General features: G+C 40.8%; 1 long non-coding RNA gene across 1 annotated transcript; it reads left to right on the top strand.

Annotated features, from left to right (window-relative positions):
• Nucleotides 1-2043: 2043 nt before the first annotated feature.
• Nucleotides 2044-6998, top strand: LOC140002253 (uncharacterized). Its single transcript, XR_011808569.1, has 3 exons — nucleotides 2044-3281; nucleotides 5774-5847; nucleotides 6863-6998. It is a non-coding gene; the product is annotated as an uncharacterized lncRNA (long non-coding RNA).
• The last annotated feature ends 6932 nt before the right edge of the window (nucleotides 6999-13930 follow it).

Genomic DNA, 13930 nt, shown 5'->3' with positions numbered 1-13930 from the left:
CTATACAGGGAGAACATACTACTAAATCATAGACATTTGGTTATGAGTCCACCTTTGTATTGACAATGTGTCGTATACACCTACACATAGATATGCATATGCTATTGCATGTAATAATAATTCCTTGGCCATCTCCCAGATTTTGCTTCCTTTTCCTATTCAACTATATTATCAGGCTGAAATCCATCCTTTCCTTTGTGAGATTAAATGCTCTCCTTTCATATGTCATCGTGAAAGATCAGAAATCGCCCCAGTCTCAGGGCCAGGAGGAAGGAAAAGCAAGGAAGCTGTGACTGTGCTGACTAGTAGAGTTTGAGTTTTACTCAAGGCTTCCAAGGGCAGAAGAAAAAGCCTCTCAGGCTCAGGAAAATCAAGCTGAATCAAGCACTTGATTTTTTTTTTCTTCTTGGATTTAGAAAGGAGCTTCGTTCAGAAATATACCAGTATGTTTTTGAGCTGGTACGTCCTACCAAGAGTACATGACTTGAAGTGAGCTTTGAAATCAAAGACCAGTTTTGTCTTCTGTGCTCATCTTAGACAAGATCTGAAACCCTGTGGGTTGATGTATCTTCTTTTGAATTGCTTTCAGACTTTTATGATTGGTGCTAGATTTGGGATGTTAGCTGTTTACAAGTCAACGCATATTTGGAGATCCACTGTTCACATTTTTCTTGGCATATATATCATGTCTGCAGGTAAAGGGCAGGTGACTGAGGATGCAACATGTCTCTGTCTCCTCAGGCTATTTTGATCAAAGATGTGGGGAGAAAGGAAGCCAGACTAGGTATTTATTTTCTCTAAAGAGAACTCTGTCACCCAAGCAATTAAATTAAATGTCTTGGCATGCTAATAAGTATTTTTTTTTTAAGATGTTCTTTTTAAGATGTTCCCATTCTTCCTATTTTTTTCTCAGGTGTCCAAATGTGTGAACAATTAGTCTCCTTTGCTGAGGTTCATTAACCATTGCTGGTTCATAAATTGAGATTCAGCACCATGGTTTCCCAGGTTAGAGCAGACTGAGTCATTAAGAAAAAAAAGCCTGAGTACAGTGTGGTGGGATGTAACTTTCTGATCCTGTCACAGATAAATATTCCTTTACAGCATTCATCTAATGACTCATGCAGTATCTTTGATATCTGGAGAGTTTGTGGCCATTTTGTTTACTGTCCTTAGTATTATCAGTTGAGTTTTTAACTTCATTTTACTTCATTTCTACAAATCAGGTTTTTCAGAGAAGGAAATTGCTATTCCAAAAATATTCTTTGGCTTTTGTAAGTAGCATGCAGGTGTCTAAAACACCATTTCTTTGGTATTAGCAAAGGTATTAGGAAAGAAATATGGTGGTTTGTTTTTTTTTTTTTTTTTTTCTTTACAACTATGTTTTGCTGCCATCTGGAGTGACAAACTCTCTCTCACGTTCCCTTTGCCTATAGGCAGGCAGGTAGTCAACAAGAGGCACTAAAACCACAGAGAAATTAAAACTGCTGAAGAGAGAAACCTGGAGTAATTGAGGGGGTTGAAGAGACCAGAGGAGAGGAAATTTGGAGACAATCTTCTGTACCCACCTAAAAAGTTCTTGAATGCTAATTCTATTCAGAGAAAGAGAGATAAACAAGGTCGCCTTCACCCAGACTGGCCATTATGTTCCCAAGAAATTCCCAAGAAATAACGGGGATGAGCAAATTCCATGCCTTAAAGATTTTCACCTCCAGGGTGAAAAAATGCATTGAAGAGTGTTTGGAAAAAAAAGGGTGAATTTCTAAAAACTCCAGTAACTCTTGAAACTCTCTGCTAAAATGAACAAGAGAAGAGACCTGTGAGACTATTTTCTGCCTTTCCCAGACCTCCTTGGGGGTTTAGTGTGAAACTTGAGTGTGCTTGAGGGACATGGGAAGTTTGAGCCAAGAAACTGGTCTGACACCTGGGGAGAAATCTGGAGGAGCAGCAGCAAGTGGACTTTGGGCAAATTTCCTTCTTGAAAGTGCTCAGTAAGCTCTGAGATAAATAAAAGAGCATCCAATAAACCCACCGTGCCCGCATCTTACCCATCCAGCCACTTGTCCGCATCTCTGCCATGAGGCTGGGACACCCTCTCAGATTTCCCCTGCACTCAGACAATCTTTGAAAGGATGGGAGAACAGAAATACATTCAACCTGTCCTGCAGAGTGAAAATCAACAAAAGCAGCTGCTTTCAAGGTGCCATTCTGATGTCACTCGGTTCCCTTCGTGAAGTCATTGCTTGGCGTTTGTTGCTATAACAACCCCTTGGTCTTTTTCAATATTACTCACGCAATACAAATGCCTGCAGGTGTGTCACCCTTGTGAAGTTTACCTTTGAAATATTCATTTAAAAATATCTCTTCTGTGCACTATCTTACCGGGACAAAGCACGTGGGTTTACAGAAATGTTATTTTTGAAGAAAAAAACATCTCTAATTCATCCTGTGCAGTCTGAAGAAAAAAATAAGTAAACTAGAGGAAAGAGCATTCTTTGGGTGAACTAGCTTCTTTGCTGAATAGCTTTCTCTTTTTTTCAATGTTTCCAAAAGCTTTTTGAAGAGCTCACTTTAACCACTTATTTGCTGCCTTTACAATTTCTTTCTCTGGAGGGGGATTCAAAGCAGCTTCAACTCTTGTAGTCAGGCCAATGGCTTTCTGTATTTTTCTGTATTTTGTATATTTTCTAGGAATGTTGATAAACAGACCAAATGTCTCAAAGGACAGAGTTCATCATTTTTCTGAGCAGCATAAAGCTCATGCCAAATATCTGCCCCTTTGGTACACCAGAGACTAGCAGGAGAGATGCCAATAGAGCAGGTCATGTCATGGAGGGGAAATCCTTTGCAGCAGCACTCGAAATGCCTCTGATGGTTCTGGGCCAGCAATTAACTGTCATGAACGGGTGCAAGAATGACACAAAGCCAGAAAGCTGCAATTATCCACTCGGAAATGCCTTCGTACCAGCTCACTGTGTAAACAAGCTCGTTGAAATAGTCACGGCCCTGTGCTGTGTCGCAGTGCGGCGTGGTGTGACAGGTCTGGGGACCCACGGCTGTGCTGCCACAAACCTTGGCACCTGGCACTCATCACCTGCTCCTGTCCCGGTCACACTCCCTGACAGCAAAAGCTACAACAAAATGGTTAGCATCTGGTTTTGCTAATGCAAATCTGAAAGAGGCGGTGCCAACGAGCATGGGACAGACCCTCAGAGATACTTTTGTCTCTCCATTGACTACAAAAGGTGACAAGCCTCTGGTTTTGGGGCCAGGAGCCAGCAAAGGTATGTGGGATTTCCCTGGCCTTGTTGGCTTTTAGGTATAGTGCAGGAGGAGCTATGGTGAAGCTGCCTTTTGGAGCATTACCCTTTAACTGGTGGAATATATACTGCCAGAGTGTCAGAAGTATGAGGGATAAGCACTGTAAAATAACCACATTCATGAAATGCACAAGCTTTCACACACAGTATTTTAAAGTGTTTGGTTTTTATTTGAATTAAAGCTTTTAAAATTATTATTATTATTATTGATCTTCAAATTTTAAATTGTATTTTATAGCTTTCAATGATTTTGGAGCTTTGAATGATTTTGGAGCTCGAGCTCCTTTTGTTTTATTACTCTTTTCTGTAAAGAATAGCTCTGAACTTCTGCTAGAGGGACATAGGTTTGTCACAGCAAAGCTGGGTACGTGTATTTCCACCCTTCACATCCCTGGGGGTACAGATTTCTAAAATGACAATGGGCACACCTGGCAGGGGACAAGTGACCTGCAGGCAGCCCCTGTGTCCTAGCAGAGGGGTCAGCCTGCAGCTTTTTGGGGGGGGATGCTCAGAAGATCTCTGCCTCCAGCAGAATTTGCTATAACATCTCTAGCAGCACATTTGGCTCTCATCTTGCCAGAATTAAACAGGTTAAACTCTCCAGAGGGGTTTCTGGGAAAAAACACAGACAATGAAAGTCAAAGCCTAATTCTTTTGAATCTCAAAAAAGTCTTCTTATTTCTGAACTCAGGGAAGCAGCATATGAGGTTTCTACTGTATGAGATTCATGCTTGGAAAAGCTGTAAAAGTAAGGACAAGAGGTACTTAAATACATGTCTGATTTCAGAGGGGTAAAAATTCCATTAATGGCTTCATTCTTCCAATTTTCAGTCAGATAGACTTACACCACGTTTTAAAGATGATGCTGCAGGTCGTGATTTACAAATTATTAATTATTTTGTGTGTGTGTGTGTGCTTGTTTGTTTTAATAGACATGTTTCTTGGGAAAAAAAAAAAATCAATACAAAGAAACACATTAGCTAGACGGAAATATTGGTGTATAAAACAATCTCATGCCTCAATAAAAACACCGAGTTCAGCTTGAGTCCCCATGCAGTCATATTCATGTAAAACAAGTCTGGCTACAGGATCCGTGAGTCAGTGTTTCTGCTGTCAGGTTTCTGAAACGTGGGCTGACAGCACTCAGCACGGCCAGCATGCTATCACAATATCCAGAGTAAATAACTGTGGAAATCTTTTTCAGTCCTTGTTGAAGATCGGAGAAAGAAGCTATGGGAGAACGGATGCTGCTTGATCATGACATCTGGGATTAAGCCTTTTTTTATTCGTTTCTTTGTTATTATTGCTTCAGCAGGCTGTTCTCCATTTCTTTCCAGTTATGTGGTTTGACCTCAGTATTTTTTGATTGATATTGGCACTGTAACCTCCTTGGGAACCAGGGAGGATGGTGAATTTTCAATGGCAAGGGAATTTTCACTGGCAAAAGATTTGTACTCATGAACTCAAAGCAATGCACATCAGTGACCTGAGCACAAAACAAAAGTTTGTCTGAGCTCTGTACACCGAGGTGCACATTTTAGTCAAACCCATCCTTCCTTGGGTTGTATACCCACCTGAAAACCAGCTTCTCCACCTCTCTTTTTTGACTGACTTATGACTTAAGATTTGTAGCTCTTCTTTGCTACTGCCTTCGGAGGCAGCAGGAGGATGCAAAATGCTTCAGTGACCCCATTGTAGTTTTGAAGAATCTTAACTTGTTCTGGGCTTGAGGGGGCATGGAGACTTCATTTAAGAGACTTTTCCAGCAGGGATTTTAATTTAGGGGCAAGGGGAATGGGGAACGGTGCCCAGCTGTTTTCACAGCCTTGGCCCACGTTGTCTCTGTGAGGCAAGCAGAAGGAGGGATCCAAAGCCTTGCTTTGCCGACAGAGGGACACATGTCAGGGATGGATAGAAGGGGATGCTAAGTGACCTCAGACATGATGTCTAGCTGTGTTGTGGAGCTGAGACAGTTTTACTACAATTTCACTGCAACTCAGCTCTAAAAATGAAGCAAATCTATGTGGCATAACACTGGAGCACGAAGAAGGGTATGTTCAATCTTTCTGTGGCCCAAAGTGTATTCCCTGTTTAGGTGCATGAGAAGCATCCTAGAAGAGCCTTTTTCTTGCAGGTGAATCTTAAAAGCTGTTTGTAGAGGAGGAATGCACATAGGATACAGCATCTGTGGGTGCTGGCAGGCACAGGTACAACAGCTGCCTGCAGCAGGCAGGTTTCTTCCTAAGGGCTCCTCATCAGCTTTCTCTGAATTACCAGGCAGCTTCTCCTCCTGCCACTGATTTCAAATGATGCCTGAATCGCCTATGCCTTACCCAAAACTTTGGTAAAGGCAGCAACGTGAAAGTCTCTGGGGGTTATTTCCTTGAGGTTTGGGTACCAAAGCCTCACTGGTAATGAACAAACTCCACTAGTAATCCTCCTTTTCCTGGTTGTAGCTTGGTCCTCACCAATTCATAGCCCTCAGTCATCAAAGAGAAATGCTGGATGGAGAACAAAGCCAAATTTCCAGGTATGTGCCTGCTAGACTATCTGCACACTAATGATCTCTCTCTCTCACTTCCCTTCCATATATTTATGAATGTTGCTCCTTGTTTGATGATTTTTTTCCATTCGCTGTTGTCAGATTGTCAAAACAGATTGTGACTCTCATAAATGTATTGCAAGTAATTGCCAGATATTTTTTACATGCTGTACTTGAGCTGCAGCTTAATCATTGAAGATACTTCTGAAATTTTGATCAAACTTTTTCATCGATTTGAAAGCTGTTTGGACTGGAAGCAGAAATTGTGATACATCTTAGTTTACATCCAGGTCCCCATTCCTGTTAATGTGTACACTCAATGTTCTGCAATAATAAAATATAAATGATTTTTAGGACAGTCTACTCTTTATTGTTGTCATGTGCTACAAGGCAACATAACAAATTTTTAACAGGCCCTCAGCAAATACTGTTTCTCTTGGACAGTGTACGTTATGAACATACATTTCGTCAGAAAAGAATATGGTGGTTAAATGTGAAGATGCATTTGTTGGTGTGTTTTGGGATCGCCTATATGGTAAAACTGTGATTAGAAAGTAGTCGTTTTTTTATTGTTTGCTATGAAAGATTTAGTAATGACTTGACCTATAGAGGACGTCTCTGTCCCAGTATTTGGAAGCCTTATGTACCAAAGAAAATAGCTGTTCTTGCAAACTCTGAGATCAAATGGGATTCTGCCACAGATGTCACCAAGAGCGAGCACAGACTGTAGGGTGGTGCTAGGGATTTTGAAGGCAAAACTGGCAGAGGCTGATATTTGAGCACCAGAGCTCCAGCTCATCCCACCTTCTCCTTGTGTGCACACAACTGCCTGGTTTCCACCAGGCTGGGTGGCTCTGACAGCCAAAGAGGAGTTGTTGCTGTTGTACAAGGCGTGTTTGAAATAAATCTCTTTAAACTTTCTCTTCCTAAGATCAAAACATTCACTAATTTCCCAACCCACAACCCACTTCTTTGTCATCTATTAATTTTCTTTATCCTGCAGGAACTTACTGTTAATATTCACTAAATATTCCTCCAAAATGGAATTGTCCCAGCGGCATTCAGCCTGTGAGGATGCTAGCAGTGGATCAGTGGCACAAGGAAAGTTCTCTTTTGCAAGACCCTGCCTGCTGGCGAGTTGGTACTGCCTCATCCCATTGACTATATTAAAAAAATATTCAAAAGGGTGTACTCTGACTAGTTTTGAGTTGCCTATAGACAGTTACTGTGAAATATTTTGTGCAGTGGTTGGAAAATATGATTACTATCTTCCTCATAAGACCTTCTTTTCTATAGATCTCTACAATGTATAATATAAAAGAGTAATTTTATGGGTTCTTTTTTTAATAAGTTTTAGTAATTATACTTCTCATTCAGAGTTTAAATTAATCTGGAAATCTGTAATATGGGATCCTAGGCCTTTGTTCAAAACATAACATTCAATTCCCAAAGCTGCTGCAACTATACATCCTTCTGCAGTCCATATAATCTCTTTCTGTTCTCTAGAGGAAAGGATTTCCCATTTTCCACCAACACAGCAAGGTTCATGTTTCCCCAATATGGGATTACCTTGTCCTGTGGATTGTCTCTAACCCCGTAGATATATTAAGCCACAGATATATTTCTGTCTGTGCTGGCAGCCAGTGTTGCTAACCTCTGAGACAATCCTTGTTCATTGATGAAAAACACACTCCAGTCTCTGAATTCTTCAGGGGAATTATAGCTACACAAAGGATACGTCTGGCAAACATATAACTTGCTGTTGACATGGTTTCTTATATCATCAAATTTCACTAAGGTTAATCAGCTGGCTTTAATTGATACAAAAAATGTTATTGTATATTTGCAAAGGGCTATTCCCAATGAACACAACCCTAAACAAAATTCCTAAAGAAAAATAACAAAATACAACATATTTTTGATTTGCTTTTTGAGTGTTGCAGACAGTTGGGAACAGGTGACAACCTTCACACTCCTAGGCTTCAAATCCCTAGTGAGTTTTTAGTTACCCGTCTGTGCTTCTGCTCTGCTGCAATTGCCTCACCATGCCCTCCTGACTCTCCTCCAGTAGAAGCCATTCTTGTGAAGGGAGAGCTCTTTTCCAGTTGTGATCATTTACACTTGCCCATGCCTAAAAGGCTCTGAATCAGATTTCTTCCTTTCTCCCTGGTTCTTTGCACTGGAATTTTCTTATCTCCTTTTAAAAAGTGTTAATGGTCTGAAGCAATAGCCTGTTGGGTGCTATAAATGAAGCATTCTTGGTTTATCTGGAGGTGCAACAACAGTTGCAAGTCTTCTTGACTACCTGAATTATGTACTGAAAGCAGTGTTCACTATATAAAATATTCATTATACATATGTCTTGCCAAGCTCATATTTCCTAGTCCATTATACACTCTTTTTAGAAATACCATGTGATGTAATAACACTATAAATTTGACACTTAGACTGCTTTCTATGTTACTTTCTCCCTCTCTGTTTCTTTCCTTTATATCTAATGGTAGATATAAGAAACCTTGAAACAGGTAGCCCAGGATAACCAGTCTCTAGGGTATACCCCAGTTGAGACTAAATCCTAAAGCACAAGGCCAAATCACAGAAAGGTAAAAACAGTACATGAGCCACAGTTCAAAAAGCCCATCCGTCCTTTCTTTCTAAGAATCCATAAAATACATCTCTCTAGCAATACAAACATGCTTTCCTAACATAACATTTTTGTTAAAAGTATGAAGATGCTAAAGAAGCTCTCATATGTCATAAATACCATGTCATTCGAGAAGTATGTAGCCTTTAGATGTTATGAAGAAAAGTAATAAAAACATTAACTTCTTTTAATAATGAGGATTATTTTTAGCTTGAGAAGTACCCACTGTAAGCTATCAGAAGAGAAAGTGAATTTCTCCTGACTCTTGTCTTCAATACAGAAGAACATCCTTCTTACACATATACTCTAAAGCAATGACAAGTTTGAATTAGTGAAGAAATTATTGGGTAAAGGTCTATTATCATCTAGGACCATTCTGGCCTAGTTAACGATCACAGAGGGCTATGATATTGTCTAATTAAAGACTCATTCAAGCTTAAGATCCACTCAAGGAACACTCAGGTAGACCTCTCAGGGCTGGTGATGTGACAATGCCAGCATCACACGTTATTACCAGAGTACTGATAGTGAGGGCTGGCTGTCCCATGGGAAGGGATGAGCAGGGAGCCCAACACAACCCTGTGCAAACCTTAGCCTCATCCAAAGGGCCTGATATCAGGGTTCAATAACTCCCAGCTCAGCGAGCAATGAACCAGGACCAGGATACATCCAAGAGCTCCAGCCAGAAGCGAGAGGAAACAGGGACAGGGAAGAAGCTGGCTCTGAATCCATCCATACTGGTGCACCTACAATGTCGCTCCATCAGGGACTGAGAGCTGGAATGGGGATAGTAAGGTGTCGGTGCAATAGGATTTTTATCAGTCAAGCAAAGAAAAACAAATACATTTCAGTTTTTCAGATTCAGACATCTTTATATCACAACAGTTAAGTGTTCATTTTTTGTTGAGTGCTATTCCAATATCAAAAAGTCCTCATAAATAATCCACTAATATTGGACTTTCATTATAAGGTCACTTGCTTAATCCCATGTAGGCAGTGACAAATGGCAAGCTGTGTCTGACTCAACCATTTCCCTGGCACCCTCTCATTACATGCGTTTGGAATCAAACTGCACTGTACCCTGCTGAGTAACCTTTATAAAGCATGCTGCCTGTTGGGTAGGGTTTGAGGAAAGGCAGAGCAATTCAGACTTTGCATGAACAGAAGCCAATTTTAAACTAGATTGAATTTTCACAGTAAGGCTAATAATTTTGATGCTCAAACTCAAATAATTGCTATTATAATTGTTTTCTAGTAGCCACAGGTGTTCTGGCTGCTGCTCAACCTAAATGAAAGGACCAGGACTCCTGGTTTAAAAAGCTCGTGAAGTTCCTACTTCTGTGAAGTTCACTGGAAGTCAGTGGGAATAATTTTCATAGGTGCATAAACCTCCTTGTGAAAGGACACAAACTTTACGTTCCCTTGGGTGTCTGGGAAAGTTTATTCCAGGTTTAGATAAATTTACCAGGCAAAGAACATGCTTGGTCTCTGTGAATGAGCTGAAATTTAAAGCAGCCTTCCTGGGAACCATGAAAATGGTCACACTGGTTCAGAGCAAATATCCATCTATACCCAAACTGCTCATAAGCAGACACCTGGGGAAGAGATAAAACAGGAGAAGTCTGTGTGATACTTCTTCCTGCTGTCATACCCCACTGCTACCGATTTCAGCTTGAAGGATGTCCTGTGCTTGTCCTGATTTGTCTTTTTAGTAACCTCCAAGGGGTCTTTCTTTTATGGACTTCTCCATTCTCCCTGTGGCACCATTGCTTACCTAATATTTCCTTGCATTTTCTTTGCTTTTTTGACTTCTACTAAATACTGTGCTGATGGTTTGAAGAAAATAGCTGTCATTTCCCAGGGCCTCCCTCCTCAGTGGTTATGCTCGGCTCAGAAGACTGTATTTTGTATCCTTGTTTCTCCATGTTTATCTATAAATATGACATTCACTTTGCCCAGAAGGCAAATCATATTACCTTCACAAACTGTATGATACTATTATTATTATTTTTTCATATCATAAAGCGTACTTTTATGTGTGTTCTCCAGAATGTCTGTATAGAAATACTGACTTTAAATATTTAATGTGAATGCATTTGACTATAATCTCAGCAGGCAGCAGTCTTGAATAATTGTTATACTTTAGATGTGGCTAATATCAGAAATGTAATAGAAGAACTAAACTACCAATTCAATGGTTTTCATTTCCCATGATATTTTGCTTATTTTCTCTTCATAGATAAAAGAGTGACTACAGAGAGTAAACTTGTTGAAGACACAGGCTTTCCCTTTATGAAGCTTCAGCATAATGGACAAATAATACATTAAATTGCTTCTCCTGAGTTATCTATGCTGTTAATTAAAAAAAAGCAAGCAAACTGAGGGTCAAATTAACTTGTCACTTATCGCTGCATGACTAGATTTAAAACAAGTGTCCGCCCTGCTCCAAAATGTAATAATCCATGTATTCCACTTTGTGGCCACTGATCAGCTAAATGCAGAAATGAATTTTTCTCCAGGCAGATAAAAAATAAAATAAATGATCTTTCTTTAAAGCTTGATAAGTCCTAAAGCCCAGCAAACATTACTGATCTCCTTGTGCTCAGCAGCACTGCTTCAGAAGGGAGATATCATTATAGTGTCTCTTTGCAACAGAAGACTTTTTAGTTAGTTCAATAAAGATAAAACAAGCTTGGTGTATTAATAAGCTGCAGTCACACTAATATATACTAAGCCTGTTGTCACCAGCCATTATAAATGATGTCTTAGTATGTGGTTCATATCCACAGGAATCTCATACAAAGACAATAAACTTCATTATATTAACAAATTAATTTTTGTTCTTTACCTCACGGAGTTGAAAATATTTCTTTTTAGACCTTCTGCATTAAGAATTAAACTACTCTAGCAGCCAGCAAGTCTAGGCTTGCAAATGCTGCCCTTAAGTCTCTGACTTCTGAAATCAGAGACTTCCAGTAAGTTCTGGTTAACTGTAATTTAATAGTTTTAAAACACATGGAAATTAAAACCTTAGAAGCCATCAAACTCATATCCTGCTTCACCAGACAATAAGGAAAAGATGTTTCAAAATGAATAGAGCAGTGGTCTATTATAAAAATTCAGAAGATATAACCCAAAGACCAGGATTTAAATGCAATTAGACATCTGTATGTCCTCTAATTGCCAGTCTTGCAAATATGTCATAAGAATGGTTTCTCACGGTGCATGCCAACTTTTTTTTTAATGTAATTACATGCTTCCACAGATTCTTATGCCTACTCACACAGAGAAAACTTGTCTTCAACCAGTATGTCTATACTTCCTCCGTTATGCAGGCTGAGAGCATCTGCCTGTGGTGAGAGCGCCCCCAGCTTAACCAGAGAGTGGGTCTGGGGAAAACCAGCAGCAATGCATCCCTCCACATCTGCCTAGTTGCCCAGGGCAGATCATAGAATCACAAAATGGTTTGGGTTGGAAGGGACCTTAAAGATCATCCAACTCCAATCCCCTACCATAGACACCCACTAGATCAGGTTGGCCAAGGCCCCATCCAGCCTGGGCTTGAACACCTCTGGGGATGGGGCATCCACAGCTTCTCTGGGCAGTCCAGACCAGTGCCTCACCACCCTTACAGTGAAGAATTCCCTTCTAATGTCTAGTTTAAATCTATTGTCTTTTACTTTAAGACTTGTCCTATCATCATCTACCCTTGTCCTATCATCATCTACCCGAGTAAAGGGTCCTTCTCCATCTTTTTATGTCCCCTTCAAGTACTGAAAGGTTACAATGAGGTCTCCCCAGAGCCTTCTCTTTACCAGGTTGAACAGCCCCAGCTCCCTCAGCCTTCCTTCATAGGAGAGGTGCTCCAGCCCCTTGATCATCTTTGTGGTCTCCCTCTGGACTCGCTCTAACAGCCCCACATCCTTCTTGTGCTGGGGGCCCCACACCTGGATGCAGCACTCCAGGTGGGGCCTCAGTAGGGCAGAGCAGAGGGGGACAATCACCCCCCTCCACCTGCTGGTCACACTTCTTTTGATGCAGCCCAGGATGCAGTTGGCCTTCTAGGCTGCTAACGCTCACAGATGTGCTGAATCATTTGGCAAACAAGATCAGCATTGCTAATAACAATGAACTGATGTGAAGCTTCTTTCACTTCAATTGTTTTTGATTTGGAAATGACACAATCAGTAAATATTCATGCACTGAGCTGTATTACGGGCAAAGGGTTCTGCATGCCAGACCATTTTCTTTCATGGAAGTCAATGAGTTCATGGAAAGCATATGGATGAGACTTTGTAAATTAGAAAAGCCCTTATGTGAAAAGAAAACCTAGATGATATAACATAAGCAGGCAGGTATAATTAAGTGCATTCATAGCTATAAATAATGCATGATTAGGCTATTACAAAATTATCATATTGCTATCTGTCTTATGCATACATAGTTACACTCATGCATAGCCAAATATCATGAAAAATGAAATAATATATAATAATAATGGAATTAATATCTGCAAATTCACTCTGCGTTTCCTTCCCTGCCGACTGGAGACATCCTTCCAGTTTTGAAGCCAGGTAAAACAGAAGTGCCCGGTGTTAGATGCTAGACTAGATCCTGGCTTTAGTGAGCAGCAGAAGGGAATGAGGTCCAAAAAGGAGACACTCCATTTCTTCAAGGATTTTACTGTTCAGCCCTAAGTGTCTGGCCTTGGGGACAGCAAGCAACAATCTTCTCATGGACTGTGGTGTCCCATGATGGTCCCCCTCCCCAGCACTGCAGCCTCTTGAGGGGGACAGGGATGGTGGTGGGGATGGGGACACAAATGATGACAGCTGTGGGCCCTGACTGAAATTACCCCAGAAAGGGGTGAAAGCCAACTGTCCAACAGCTTGCTCTGCACCAGGCTTGTTTACAAGCTCTAAGCCAGACCCAACGTTAGGCACTGGCAGTCAAAACGTCAGCTCCACACTGAGTTGTGCTGGGCAAGGAGCATTTACAGAGGGGATTTTTATAACATACATTCACCTCTTTCCTTACTAGTCATTCATCCACACAAGGATGTGTATCATTAACAGTGTTCTTCATCCAGGCTTCTTTAACGAAGGCTGGATTTAATAAGCCACATTTCCATCACTATTTATTGCATGGCCAAACCCCCAGGTAGCAGCACTCAGCACGGCTCACATCTGGCTCCTTCAGAGCACTTGAAGATCTGCTGAAGAAAAAGGTCATTTTCAATTACATTGGGCTTCAAAGTAGCAGTTTAATTTGGGGGAAAAAGGTCAATCTATCCCCTCCCAACATTGAGAAGGCAAAGCCCACCTGATTGCTTTCTCCCACCAGCATCTGTGGGCTGTTATCACTGTCTGACCAGGCCTTGCAGGTATCTATCTTTCAGAAGCATTTTGATTATTAGCTGGCAGTCTT

The sequence above is a fragment of the Anas platyrhynchos genome, chromosome 3 (genome assembly GCF_047663525.1).
Source record: "Anas platyrhynchos isolate ZD024472 breed Pekin duck chromosome 3, IASCAAS_PekinDuck_T2T, whole genome shotgun sequence".
Classification (NCBI taxonomy): Eukaryota; Metazoa; Chordata; class Aves; order Anseriformes; family Anatidae; genus Anas; species Anas platyrhynchos.
This window is presented reverse-complemented; position numbering and strand designations above follow the sequence as displayed.